The 15,020-nt window shown below is 39.0% G+C and overlaps 1 pseudogene; it reads right to left on the minus strand.

The window, feature by feature from the left end:
• Positions 1–10,855: 10,855 nt before the first annotated feature.
• Positions 10,856–14,141, minus strand: LOC102531803 (1-phosphatidylinositol 4,5-bisphosphate phosphodiesterase delta-3 pseudogene; annotated as a pseudogene).
• Between the last annotated feature and the right edge of the window lie 879 nt (positions 14,142–15,020).

Below are 15,020 nucleotides of genomic sequence, written 5' to 3' on the forward strand. Positions count from 1 at the left end.
TTGTAAAGCTAAACTGAGTACAATTTTATAAATATGGGAAGAATTATCAAAACTAAAAATTAGAAAAAATATCCTACCAAGTCTGTCTCATATCATATCACCTTCCCTGGATGTAATCATTATTATTATTTTTATCAAATTACTTTAATCCAGTAATCAGCTGTATGACACTGACAAAATGGAAAACCACCATATTCACTCAGTTTCTTTTGATTTGTAATAGTGCTCAGTTATATATTCAAGGTCACATAACTTGGTGACCAATATATACAAATATGTAAGACAATTTGAAAATCTTGACAGATGGGATTTTTGGCTTATGCCCAAAAATTCATTGCTCTAAAATGACCTAAATGCATAAATTTATAAAGGAAAAATGGTACAGTTGATTATGACTGTTACTCTATCTCCAAAAGCTTAATCTAGTAAAGGGACCCATATATCTTAAACACCAAGACCTGATAATTTCCAACAATATACCTCTGAAAGATCCCTACTATTTAATTCTGCTCATACACTGGACTCGGGAGAAGCACCAGAGTAATATTGACTTAAAGGCTTAACATTCTTAATACTTTAAGGATCATAGTTCACCAGTAGTAAGGGAATTTTAAGGCATGAAATAAGTACTAATATATACATGATAACTACATATCTGAATAAATTTATTAGTATCCAAAATAAACTAAATAGAGAAATAAACTAAAAAGCGAAAATAAAAATAATTAGAAAAATAACATACAGAAGAATTTTAGTACTTTCTATTCTTGCCCCATGAGATTTCCAGGTCACCTCCTCTAACTGATGTCCCTTACTCAATAAATGACCACCGCATCCTGAAAAGGAGTTGATTTTCGTGATCATCAAATGGTATCCTTCTTCAACGAGGCCCTTGAGGAGAAAGGTGGTCAGCCTGAACAGAGAAGTGACATGGTTCCCATGGATTTCGGCTGACCACTAAAAACATAATTAATTTTAATTCATATTTTGGAAGTTTATCTCACCTGCAAGAACCAAACAACTAATAGCACAAACTTCTGCACCTACAAAATATATATATATATGATGTTTGTCTGAATTTTAAATTTAATCATGTGTTTTTGTGTATTTATTTGATGAACCTGGAAACCCCAACATGCAAGAATTGGAGAATTTGCAAAAATGTCACTAAAGAAAAAAAAGACTGACCATAAATTTGGTCTTAGATCAAATGCCTGTATCAAAGAGAAAGAGTATAATGAAAAGAAAAAGACTTTTACAAGAATCCAAATGCTATTTTCCACAAGATGACTATGTTCTGCTGAAGAAAGTGAAGTTTAATAAAACATTTTCCTTAGCTTAACAAAAACATGGAATTGCCAGAGTGTGTTAGTTAATAACTATTATATAGAGATTTTTGTACTCAGGCTGGTGTGTATTTATTTAGGTATGTTTTCTAGGTGATAAAATATTGTTTTACGATTGTTTACTATTAATGCAAATGTCATTTTTCTCATTAGATTTGCCATATTCTATGAGTATCTTTAGAAGATCTATGATTGGACATTGACAGCATAAAGTGATTACAAGAACTGCTGGAGACAAGAGGAGAGAGGTTTTGCTCAGTGGCAATAGTTAGAAACAGGAAAAACAAAGCTGGCAATGTCATTAAAAGAAAATACCTTTCCATTATGATTAGTTTATAAAAAGACCTTGATGAAATGCAAAAATGCCAAGTAATAAATAGGATAAACATCAGAAACCACTGAATAAGTAAACTACATCTATTGTTGCATGGCAGTTGAATTTAACGTATGGTGTGGCTGGAAGCACAATGCTTGCCAACAAGGATATTTACAACTTCAAGATATTAATTCTCAGCCACTCCCACCAGGGAAAAAAATCATAGGAAGAGAAGGTGTCGCTGCATAAGAAAAAGACAGAAAAACACTGGCAGGTCTTGATCACAAATCTTGTGCTACAAATTTGATGAACCCTAAAAGTTCTGTCAGACAGTGTTTTTTCCTCACCACCATGTCTCGTGCTTTATAACATCATAATTCCAAGTAGTCTTCAACATTATAAACATACTAAGATATCTATAAACTTAAAAGGAAAAAGACATATGATGAAATCATTTTGAATTAGTTCAGATAACTTGTAAAGATAAAACCACCTAAGTACATACAGTAAGTAAAACTGAGAAAAGGAAGAAAAAAAGTAAGTGCAATTCCAATTCAAACACCTCACAAAGTTCTAAAGATGCTTTCAAAAATCTATAAATGCACGGCCTCATAAGATTCATGAAATTGAGATTTTTTTCATTTGGAAATATCTACTGCATTTAGTTCTGATTCACTATTAGACTGAAATTATGAGAGAGAATTCTCCTAACACTTCAATGAGAAGTATCTGCCTCATCTCACCAATCACACAGACTCCTGAGCATTCACAGTTTATGAAGCTGAGGAACAGACACTCACCCAGCAGTGTCTTTGGAGTAAGTCCATGTATGTGAGTTAAGTGCCTCAACACATGGTTATAAGGCAGGGATGTCATGAGCTCATCTTCCTCCAGGCCCATAATTGTCATGCCACCTGCAGAAGCAGGACAGCCCTGCTCTTGGGACCATTAGACATGGGAGCCTCCAAGGAAAAACTAAACTTCCCTCATTCTTGGAAAACATTCGACCAGGAACAGCTGGGTTCCAATCTTCCCCATGTGTGAGCTCATTTTTCTGGATGACCTTGCCCGGGTGGGTTGTATCATCTCAGTTCCTGTCCACAAAAAAAAACCCAATTTGAACAATCACCCTAATTTCAAAATGAGCAGAACACCATGACCCTCCCAAATTATCCCCACTGGTTCGAGGGCTCTGAGTCCTTCATATGCATTATCCATTGGTTTCTATTTTTAAGGCCAAAACTAAACTAGAAGCCCCTCTGCAGGAATTAGAAAAATATACTCTCAGCCTGAAATACACAGGCAAGGAGCTTGTCCTACAGAGACACAGCTTTGTGCAAGGGCACCTGGCATGGGGAGCAGGACGCTGGCTGCTTTTTACTCCTCCATCTGATTTTCCAGGTGCATTCATAGAGTGTGGGAAGAACACATCCATTCCAAAACGTGCTGAGGTCTGAGATACGAAAGGTCTGTCCTAAATATTTTATTCTGAAATGAAGCGTCAGATTCCTTTGTATTCTCTGTCTCTCACATCGCCTGACCTCCTCTTTTGCTAATATTCATAGGGTTATTTTATTTCACACACAGTATTAAAGCATTCACTCTTTAACCATTGCAATAATTTTCTGTGGCATCCATAACTGTATCTTTGTTCTAACTACCCTAAACTTAACCCTCACCTTAAGTATGACTGCCACATTTTTTGTCCTCTTTCTTAATAAAATATCATTTTATAACAAATTGGTGACTTGTATTCCTCTAGAGTTTTGACTAGTAGCACAGGGCCCAGCCCTTAGCCTGTGTGAATTCACCCTGGTGTACAACTCACAAGTTATTTTTGCTTCTCTGACAAATAAGAAATCTGTTTGGCCTTAGTCAGGACCACCCACCACACAGACTTCTAAAGTCTGAAATTAAACCAATCCTGCCATCACCAACCGAGCCCAGTTTATCATCAGCCACCTTTACTATGACATTGTTGCTTAATCCAGGTGGATTTCTTAGGTCTGGGGTTGTCTGCCATCTTGGAAGATTTTTAACTCCTTTTAAAATTTTTGTATAGTACTCCAGGAAAAGACTTTTAACCAAGAGTCATGTACTGAGAAATTATCTATGAAAAATAAAGGCAAAAGGAGGATACTCCAGGTGAACAAAAATTGAGCCAATTTATCGCTAGCCATCTTATGTACTAAGGAACTTCAGTCTGTGAGTGATCCTAACAGAATGCACAAAAAAGACAAAATATTAGTAAAAGTAATCTTGTAATTATAAAAGACGGCATGAAAGACTATTCCTTGTTTATTGATTTAAAAAAGCCATTGCATAAAATATGTATATAATTGTACTGTTGGCCATATAAGTATAGAAACGTAATATATTTTTCAATAAATGCACAAAGAGGAAAACGGAAATGAAGCTGTTTGAGGCTCAGGAAATAGCTCCAGATAATAACTTGAATTCCTAGGATCAAATAAAGAGAACAGGAAATGGTAAAGTTAATATTAAAAATATAAATATATAATTGCTCCCATTTCTTCTCTCACCTTCTTTAATAGGAATGATATTACATACGGTGATCATTACAACAGTGTAATTTTGATAAACAGATGTAGTAACCATAGCATTACCACCACAAAAAGGAGAGAAAAGAAACTAGAGCCATATAAAAGTAATGCTTCTGTATCTCACCAGAGTTTTGTTAGTATAACATGAAGGAGATTCTGATGAATTAAAATGTATACAGTAAGCGCTAGAGCAACTAGCAAGGTCATTCTAAAATCAGATAAAATACTTTAAAACAACAACAACAATAGAAAGCCAGTTACTGGAGAAATAAAAGGGACATCTTATAATAAAAAGGGTCAATTCATCAGGAAGGTATAAAAAAAATTATATGTACCTAACAAAAATCACAAAAATAGAGTAAATTTTTTTAAGTAAGGTGAAAAATGTAAAAAACAATATTGGGAGACTTTAATAAATCACTTTCAGTAATAGATAAAACAACAAAAAATCAACAAGTAAATGGAGTTGAACAACATGAGGAACTAACAAGAATTAACATACAGCGAATACATCACCCAATAACAGTGGAATATATATTCCTCTCAAGTGCTTGGAGAACATTCTCGTGGATAGACCATAAGTAAGGCCATAAAAAAACTCAATAAAATCAAAATGATTGAAATAATGCAAAGTATATTCTCTGACCATTTGGAAGGAAATTAGAACCAGTGACCAAATTCAAGAAATTTGATGAAACTTAGAAATAGGTTGAAATTAAACAACATACTCCTAAATGAGAAAGAGATCAAAGAAGAAACCATAAAAAAAAATGGAAAATGTTTGAGACTGGGAAAAGGATATCAGTTGGGGCAATCAATAAACATGTTTAAAAGCCTTGGTGGAAGGAACAGAGAATGGGATGCTTTGGCGATTAGGGCCTTAAAAAATAACCATAAATTCCAGGGATCAAGAATACCATGTGAATGGTTAGAGTGGAACATATCACCAGAAACAGCCTAGATGGTCCTAAGCACTCACCTATATTTGAACATCAAACTCTGAGCAAGGATGAAGAAATGGTAAAGGCAAAAAGGCGTATGTGAAACACAAAGCGCTCAGCTGGAAGATGTGGGATTTATTTTGAGAGGCCTGGCATTAAAGGATATCTATCAAATCACTTACAGATCACTAAGCTAATGGAACATAAATTTTAAAGACAATACATGACAAAGAATGCAGTCTTCACAAAAAAAAATTTTAGAATTCTCCCCTCGCCGCCATACACAGCTAAAATACAGTACAAGCAGCATCAAAATTTCAGGTAAAGAGAGAGAATCTGATTTCCAGAGTTACCACATTATAATGTTAAAATTATAAGCTATACAAAAAATAAATTATGGCCCGTTCACAATTTGAACAAACTAATGGAAACCGTTCCTGAGAAGGTCCAATATTAAACATACTAGTAAAAGATTTTAAATCAAGTGTCTTAAATATGCTCAGGAACCTAAAGAAAAATTAAAACAAAGAACTAAAGGAAACCAGGAAAACAATCTCTCATCAAATAAGCAATATCCATAGAGACAGTGTTTATAGACAGAAACCAAAGAGGGGAGGGTATAACTCGAGTGGTAGAGCACATGCTTAGCATGCACAGCATGCAGAAGGTCCTGGGTTCAACCCCCCAGTCCCTCCTCTAAAAACAAATAGATGAATAAACCCAATTACCTCCCACTGCCCCCCCATAAAATAAAATATAAAGAAACCAAAAATAAATTCTGAAGCCGGAAAAGTACAACCAAAAAAAAAAATTATGAGAGGGGATCCACAGCAGACTTCAACAGTCATTTAAAAATCAGCAAATTTGAACATACGTCAATTGAAATCTTCCATTCTGAATATCAAAGAGTAAAACAGTGACCAAAAATGTACAATAATCTCACTATCATCTTAAGAGAATTCTGTGACACCATCAAGCACATCAGCACATACATTATATAAGTTCCAGGAGGCGAGAAGAAAAAGAAGGGAAAGAAAGAATACTTGAAGAAAAATGAGGTCAGGAAAAGAAAGTTCATTGAAGGAGTAAGTTTATATATATACACACATACTAATATTAAATATATATTATATATTATACAAAACACAAATATTATATATATATATAAAACCTTAAATTAATGACAGCAATGATCCCAGGAGGGATGGGAGAAAGAAAGGAAGAACTCAGGATTATTTTGTTATTATACAGTATTCACATTATCCACGAAGTGGTATAGTGTTATTTAAAAGTGAACTTGGATTAGTCATAAATATATGTTGTAAACTATAGAGCAACCACCAAAAAAGTTTTAAAAAGAAGTATAATTGATATTCTAAAAATGGAGATAAAGAGGAATTGTATAAAATGCTGAATTAAAACCAAAAAAGTCAGAAAAAGAGTGGAAGACAAAATAGGAAAAAAGAACAAGGGCAACAAAAAGAAAACAGTAACAAATATGGCAGATGTTATATCAATAATTTCTTTCCATGTCTGTGGTCTAAATGCACCAATTAAACTGATTGCATCAAAATATGACCCAACACTATACTTATTCGAAATTTGTAGATACTAACAGGTATATATAGAATAGATAAACCAGATTATACTGTATAGCATAGGGAAATGTATACAAGATCTTGTGGTAGCTCACGGTGAAAAAGTATGCCACAATGAATATATGTATGTTCGTGTATAACTGAAAAATTGTGCTCTGCACTGGAATCTGACACAACATTGTAAACTGACTACAACTCAATAAAATAAAATTAAAAAAAAAGAACCCTACTTAAACTATAAAGACACATATGGATTGAAAGTAAAAGGAGAAGGAAAAACACATCATGCTAACACTATTCAAAATAAAGCAAGAATATCTACGTTAATGGCAGGCAGAGCAGACTCAAAGTAAGAAAAGTTTTCGGGAAAAAGAAGAGCATTACATAATGATAAAGAGTTAGTTCCCCAAGAGGACATAACAATTCTTAATGTGTGTGCGCTTAACAACAGATAATCAAACGAAGCAAGGCAAAAATTGAAGACACCAATAGCCGTCTCTCATAAATGGACAGATTTATCAGGCAAAAAAATAGGTAAGAATAGTTGAACTCAAGAAGTCCATTAATCAACTGGATATTATTTAAATCTATAGATTACTTTATTTAACATCAGCAGAGTAGCCATTTTTCTCAAGTTCATATGAAACATTAGCCAGGATACACCACACTATAAGCAATGCACATTTTAATATATGTCTTAACAAATTTAGAAGTACAGAAATCATATGCTGCCCACAAGCACAACCAAAATTAAACCAGAAATCGCAATAATAGAAAGATAACTGAAAAATACCGAGACATGGAGATTAAACAACACACTTCTAAATAACTCATGGGTCAAAAAATAAATTTCAAGATAAATTTTTAAAACATATTTTGTTCTCAGTGAAAATAAAACACACCTTATCAAATTGGGGACGAATCAGCAAGAGCGGTACTTAGAGGGGATTTTATAGCATTAAAAGCATGTATTAGAAAATGAGATAGATCTAAAGTCTATCCTCTAAGTTTCCACCTTAGGACACTAGAAAAAGAAAGGCAAATTGAAATCAATAGGTAAACAACAAGATCCCACTGTATAGCCTAGGGAACTATATTTAATACCTTGTAATGGCCTATAATGAAAAAGAATATGAAAAGGAATATATACATCTATGAATGAATCACTATGCTGCACACTATAAATTAACACAACATTGTAAACCAACTATACTTCAATTAAAAAAGAAAGCAAAATAAGCAAAGTAAAAAATTATAAGAATTTTAACATAAATTAGTGAAATTGAAAACAGATTATTAATACAAAAAAAAAACACCCAAAAGCAGTCTTATTGAAAAGATCAATAAAATTGAAAGTATTCTAGCCATATTTACAAAATGTTGGGGGAGAGGATACTAATTACTAGTATCAGAAATGAAATAGGGGCCATCACTACAGATTTGACGGAAATTAAAAGGAAAATAATGAAATACTAAGAATATCTCTGTGCTCCCAAATTAATAACCCAGATGAAATGAAGCAATCCCTTGGAATACACAATCCAATCATTTAATTCATAATTAAAACTCTCAGTAAACTAGGAACAGGGGAGACCTTTCTCAATTTTATAAAGACTATCTATAAAAAATCTACAGTTGTGGAGTGTGGGGTGTAGCTCAGTGGTAGAGCATGTGCTTAGCATGCATGAGGTCCTGGGTTCAATCCTCAGTACCTTCATTAGAAGAAAACTCTACAGTTAACATTAGACTTAATGATGAGACACTTAAAACTTTCCACTAAGATCGAGAATAAGGCAAGGAGGTCCCCTCTGAACATTGCTTTTAAACACTGTGCTGGAAGTCCTTGTTCTTCATTCAGTAAGTCAATAAGAAAAGTTAAAATATTTTTCCTACAGTATTTGTTAATTGTTTATCAAGAGAAATTATTCCTTAGCCCAGATATTCATAGTTCATAGTTTCATAGTTCAGGAATGCAGATAAGTGATAAACTTGAAAGAATCAACAAGAACCAAGAACCCTCTGAAATAATTTGAGTAAAAACAAGGTTTCAAAATATATGGTTAATACACACACACATACACACACAAAAATTGATTTCAATATTCTAACAAATGAACAAGTGGAATTTCAAATTAAAAACACAATACCATTTACATTAGCACACCAAAATTAAATACTTTAATATAAATCTAATAAAATATGTATAAGATCTATATGAGAAAAACTACAAAATCTTAATGAATAAAATCAAAGAACTAAACAAATGGAAAGATGTCTATGATGGGTACAAACTCTTAATATTTTCAGGATATCAGTTTCTCTCAAATTGATCTATAGATTTAATGCAACCTCAATCGAAATCCCAGCAAATTATTTTATGAACATTGACATAAAGATTCTAAAGTATATAGGGAGCAGGAAAAGACTTAGTGTAGTCCACACACAGTTGAGACCAGAGCCTTAATTTTTTAAATTGATGGGCAAGAACAATATTGGAAGACTGACGCTACCTCACTTCAAGATTTGCTATAAAGCTGCAGTAATCAAGATGGTGTGGTTTTGTCCAAAGAACAAACAGATTAATGAAAACAGAACAGAAAACCCGTAAAGAAACTCACATAAATATTATTAACTGATCTATAACAAAGGAGCAAAGGTGATACAAGGGAGCAAGGATAGTCTCTTAAATGGTGTTGGAAGAGCTGGACATCCACATGCCCCCTCCCAAAATGAAACTAGGCACTGACATTACACACACACACACACACACACACACACACACACACACACACACACACACACACAATCCTAAATGTATCAAAGACCTAAATGTAAAATGCAGAACTGTAAAACTCATTGAAGATAACAGGAGAAACCCTAGATTGACCATGGGTATAGTGCTGTTTTATTAAAGTACCAAAAACACAATCCATGAAATAAATAATTTATAATATGGACTTCATATCATCAAGGAGACAAGAGATACAAATCTTGCTGAAAGATGTGGAGAATAGAGGATTCTTGTGCACTGTTGTTGGTGGGATGGTAAACCAGTTCATCCACTATAGAGAACAGAATGGAAATTCCACAAAAACTAAAAATGATCTTCCAAATAATCCAGCAATCACACTTCTGGGTATATATCCAAAGGAAATGAAAACAGGTTATTGAAGAAATATATACACTCCCATGTTTATTGCAGCACTATTTACAATAGCCAAGATATGTAAATAATCAGAGAATTTGTCCATTAACAGATGAATGGATAAAGATGTTGCATATACATATAATGGAATATTCCTCAGGTATGAGAAAAAGGGAAATTTGGCCCTTGGCAACAACATGGATGAAACCTGAGGACATTATGCTAAGTGAAAAAGGGAAGACAAAGAGAAATAATGTATGGTATCTCATGTATATTAACTCTAAAAACACCAAACTCAAAAAAAAAAAAAACAGAGACTGGAATAGTGGTGACCAGAGGCTGGAGGAAGGGGAGAGAAGTTGTTTAAGGGTACATATTTGCAACTGGTAGATAAATAAGTTGGAGGCATAATACACAGTAAAGTTGATTATAGACACAGAGCTGTACTGTAAACATTAAACTCTAAGAGATAGATCTTAACTCTTCTCACCAAAAGAAGAAATGACAATTATATCAAGTGTGTTAATTAACGTTATAATGTCAATCATATTGTGAAATAAATGTATCAAATCAGTATGTTGTACCCCTAAAAATATGAGTAAGAAAGAGTAAATTTTTTTTAATAAACTTGATTCTTAATTTTTTAAATAGTCTTGTTCTGCTGTCCTCTCCAGGGCTCTTTTATAACACAAGTTAAAAATCAACTCCTAGGTTTGTCCAGGGCCCCCAGCCGCCCTCTCCCAGCTTGCTTTTAACAAGAGAAGGGAACACGGGTTCAAGAGCTGGAGGGAGAGCCCAGGAAAGCCTGCAGGGGGAAGGAAGGTCTTAGTGGGGGGCTAATGCCTGGGGATGGGGGCAAAGGGGTGGCTGGGCTCCTTGTGGGAAGGGGCTGGGATGGCCCCGCTGTGGAGCAGGGAGTGGCTGAGGACTTACACGTCTTGCTCCTCAAGTCTCCTGGAAGTCCTGGCTCTTCATAAGCCATGACGGCGGGTGGGCTGAGGCCCCAGGTAGGAGATAATCGCCTGTTCTTCGGGAGGGGCTGAGGCAGCCCTCAGCACCCAGTTGAGACCAGAGCCTGGCGAGCAGGCTGGGTGGGCAGGCTGGAGGGGCTGGCTCTCCCATCACCAGCCCACTCCAGAGGAGGAGAGGGCTTCTGCCACAGGATGAGGACTGGCACCTGCAGAACCCCAGGGGGGTCAGCCACGCCCTCAGCAGCACTGGATACAGATGTGGACAAAGCATGGCTGGTGACAGTGAGGCCCCGTCCTTGGCAAGCAGGCGGATGTGGAGGAACCCTGGCTTCAGGCTGTTGAGAGGCAGTGTAAACTGGCCCACAAAGCCACTGGGGGAGGTGGACTCATAATCTTCTACCATGAACAGCACCAGTACCAGCACCAGCTCTGGAGCTGGCAACTGGAAGTGCAGGGTCTGCCCTCAGCGGGGTGAAGCCATTGTTGAGTACATGGTTGGTCTCCCTGCGAGCACAGTCTGCCGGTACCCCATTGATCTCAGTGCGCACCAGCGGGATCCCGATGGAGTTTGGCTTCTTGGCGTTCAGCTTAGGCAGCTGGTGCACAGTCAGCATCTGGATGGTGAGAGTGGTTCTGCGGGGTCCAGGACACTCAGGGTCAAAGGTTGTGTCGGGCTGCTGCAAACAGGCGGGTTTCAGGACGTAGCCACACTGCACGTTGATGAGGAAGCGCCCAGCATGAGGTCCATCACATAACCTGGAAGTTCAGGGCCATAAGCTGACAGCCCAAGTCCTACATCTCCTGGGGGCTGTACTTGGCCGAGTTCATCCGCAGCTCCAGCGGGTAGACTCGGGTCAGTTGGGGGGCACTGTGCCTGATGAAGCTGTTCCTGCCTCTCGGATGAGCTTCTTGACCTTGCGGCTTCCCTGAGGAAGCTGACCTAGCAGGGATGGGGTGGCGTAGGGGCCAGGCGCAGGGTCCACAAGCGGGTGGCCAGAGCCGACAGCTCTGGGGAGATCTGCTTGGCCCTCCGCCTCTGCTCTGTGGCCCCCCACCTCCTCTTTTTCCTCCTCCTCCTCCAGGTCTGATGGAATTCGACTGTCCCCACTCCGAGCAGCTGGCAGCTTCTTCCCCTTCACCGGCACCCAGCCTTTCAGCTGTTCTGGGGATGGCAGCTCTTCAGGGTTCTGGGAGTCCACCACCTGTGTCACCAGCATGTCCCCCAGGATGGTGTGGAGGTGGCAGGCCATGGCAGCCTGCTGCTCCAGCCCACAGTGGTTCTCGAGGGACAGGATGACCAGGTATGGGGACAGCGTGAAGGCGTGGTCACGCACTGCCTGGATCGCATCTCGGAAGAGGATCTTGGGGTTGAGGGTGTGGCCATGGTAGATGACCGGCTTCTCTCCCGGCCACTCCCAGCAGTCCAGCTCCACACGGCGGCATCTGTGGGCAAAGGCCCTAACGTAGGCCTCGGTGCTGCTGGGCCCCCGATCTGAGAGTCAATCAGATAGGTATTGTGGGAGGAGGAGATGAAGGAGAGGCGAGCGGCTGGTCCATGTCCTTGGACACGCACGTGTGGGCCAGGTCCACGGCAGCCCCCTCAGGTGACAACAGATACATCATGAAGCCCCCCAGTGTCATCCACTCGTGCTACTTGGCTGTCTCGTTGAACTCACAGGCATGGATGAGCTGCTGGGCGCGGGCCAGCGTAGTGCTGTCCTTGCCCTGGTCCTCCAGGAACTCCAGCAGCTCAGGGGCGCTCAGCACACGGTCCCCGCTCAAGTACCGATGGAAGAGCTCCCTCAACTCCGGGCCTTTCGGCAGCCGCCGCAGAAATTCCTCAATCTCAGTCCCCTCGAGCTGCTCACTGCCGGAGCGGTCACACTCCTTGAAGAGGCAGTAGGCGTACATATCGTGCCCACGTTGAGCACTGGGAGCAGGCTCTTGACCTCGTTGGAATCACCTTACTGTCCTGGTTGGAGTCCGCCAGGTGCAGATAAGACCTCTCGCCGGTGGTCGAGGCGCCGGCGCTGGCTTATGGCGTCAAGACGCACGCGCAGCTTGGCCAGCCCGCGCACCCGGCGCTGAGCCTTCTCCGCCGTGGGCGCCGCCAGGTTCAAGTTCATGTGGCGCCCCTAGAAGGCAGGGGTGAGGCAGCGCGTCTGCTCGAAAGCGGCCCCGAAGGGCCGCAGGCCCTCGGGCTGGTGGCCCTCGCGGACGGCCTCGATGTGCTGCTCGAAGATGTGCTGCGACGGCGCGCGCGGGATGCGCCGCTGGAACCACACGCTCAGGCCGTCTTCCTGCAGCAGGTACAGCGGCTCCTTGTGCCACATCCACGAGCGGGTCTTGCAGAGCCGGGAGCCCAGCAGCATGGCCTGCACGCCCACGTCCTCCATCAGGCCCGTCTTCTTCAGCGCCTGTAGCCCGGGCCTCTCGGTGCTGCCGTCCTGGGGTGCGGGCGGCGACGGGAGCGCGACGAGCCTGCGCCGGGGGCTTCTCGGGCGGCCGCACAATATGGTCAAGGGGCCGGGGCTGGGCCCGGAGCTGCGCCCAGAGCCGAGCCAAGAAACTTAAGAGTAAGTTTAAATGAAAGCAAGAAGAGGAAGGAAGTAAGATTACAGCAGAAATCAAAGGAATTAAAAAACAGAGAAAAATGACGGAACAAAAAGTCAGTTGTTTAAAAAGATCAATAAAATTGATAAACTTCTAGTCAGACTGACCAAAAACAAATATAAAAGACAAAAATTACCAAAAATGAATGAAACAAGGGCCATCAATACTGATCCTATGGATATTGAAAGGACAATAAAAGAATACTAAGAACTGTACACTCATGAGTTCAACAGCATAGGTGAAATGGACTTATTCCTTGAAAGACACAAACTACCAAAGCTCACAGGAAAATTAAGAGTGTGTAAGAATCCTGCGTCTATTAAAAAAAATTAAATTTGTCATTGAAATTCATCAAAAAATAGAAAGAAAACGCCAAGTCCAAATAGTTCCACTGGCGAATCCTACCAAACTTGTAAGGAAGATATACTTCTAATTCTACAAAGCTCTTCCAGAAGAGGAAGACACACTTTCCAACTCATTTCCTGAGGCCACTACACTCTAATACCAAAACCTGACAAAGAAATGAAAATACAATGACAACAACAGAAAACCATAAAGAAGTAGCCCCCATGTACATAAGCATAAAAATACTCAACTAAAGGTTACCTATGCAATTACAGCAATATATGAAAAAGATAATACATCATGACCTCGTGAGACTCACTCCACGAAAGCAAAGCCCTTCGAACACTGGAAAAATCTATCATAATTCACTAGATTAGCAGACTAAATAAGAAAAGCCATATGATCATATTAATAGATGCAGGAAAAAAACTTTCAATGATATTTACCATTCATTCACAATACAAACTTACAGCAAACTAAGAAAACAACTTCCTTAGCCTAATAAAAACCAATTTGTATTAAAAAAAACACCCCCCCAGCTAACATCATTCTTATCAATGAAAGATTGAATGCTTTCCCATAAGATAAGGGACAAGACAAGGATATTCTCTCTCACCACTCTATATAATACATAGTATTGAAATTCTAGCTAGTGTAATAAGACAAGAAAAATAAAGATATACTTGTTGGAAAGGGGAAAAAAAAGAAAAGTCTCTGTTCAGAGGACTTAATATCTGCATTAAAAACTCTGAACAAATCCACAAAAAGCTCCTAGAACTAATAAGTAAGTGGAAATGTCACGAAATACAAGTCCAGTATACAAAAGTATTCATATAATCCAGCAAAGAAAAATTGAAATTAAAAAAATTGTTTATAATAGCACTAAGTAAATAACATACTTAGGTATAAACATATAAACAGCAAAATATGAAGCGAGGCTATACACTAAAAACTACACAGCACTGATAAAAGAAAAAGAAGATTCAAATATAGGTAGAGACATATCATGCTCATGAATTGAAGACCTCAATAAGGTGATGGTATCAATTTTCCCCAGTTTGTTCTATAGAGTCAAATCAATCCCAGTCAATCACAGCACTCAGAATGCCCTGCAGCCCCTTATGGGCTCAAAAGTGGAGGTTAAGAGCATGATATCAGGAGCCAGACTGCCTGGGCTCAAG

This window comes from Vicugna pacos, chromosome 3, assembly GCF_048564905.1.
Source record: "Vicugna pacos chromosome 3, VicPac4, whole genome shotgun sequence".
Classification (NCBI taxonomy): domain Eukaryota; kingdom Metazoa; phylum Chordata; class Mammalia; order Artiodactyla; family Camelidae; genus Vicugna; species Vicugna pacos.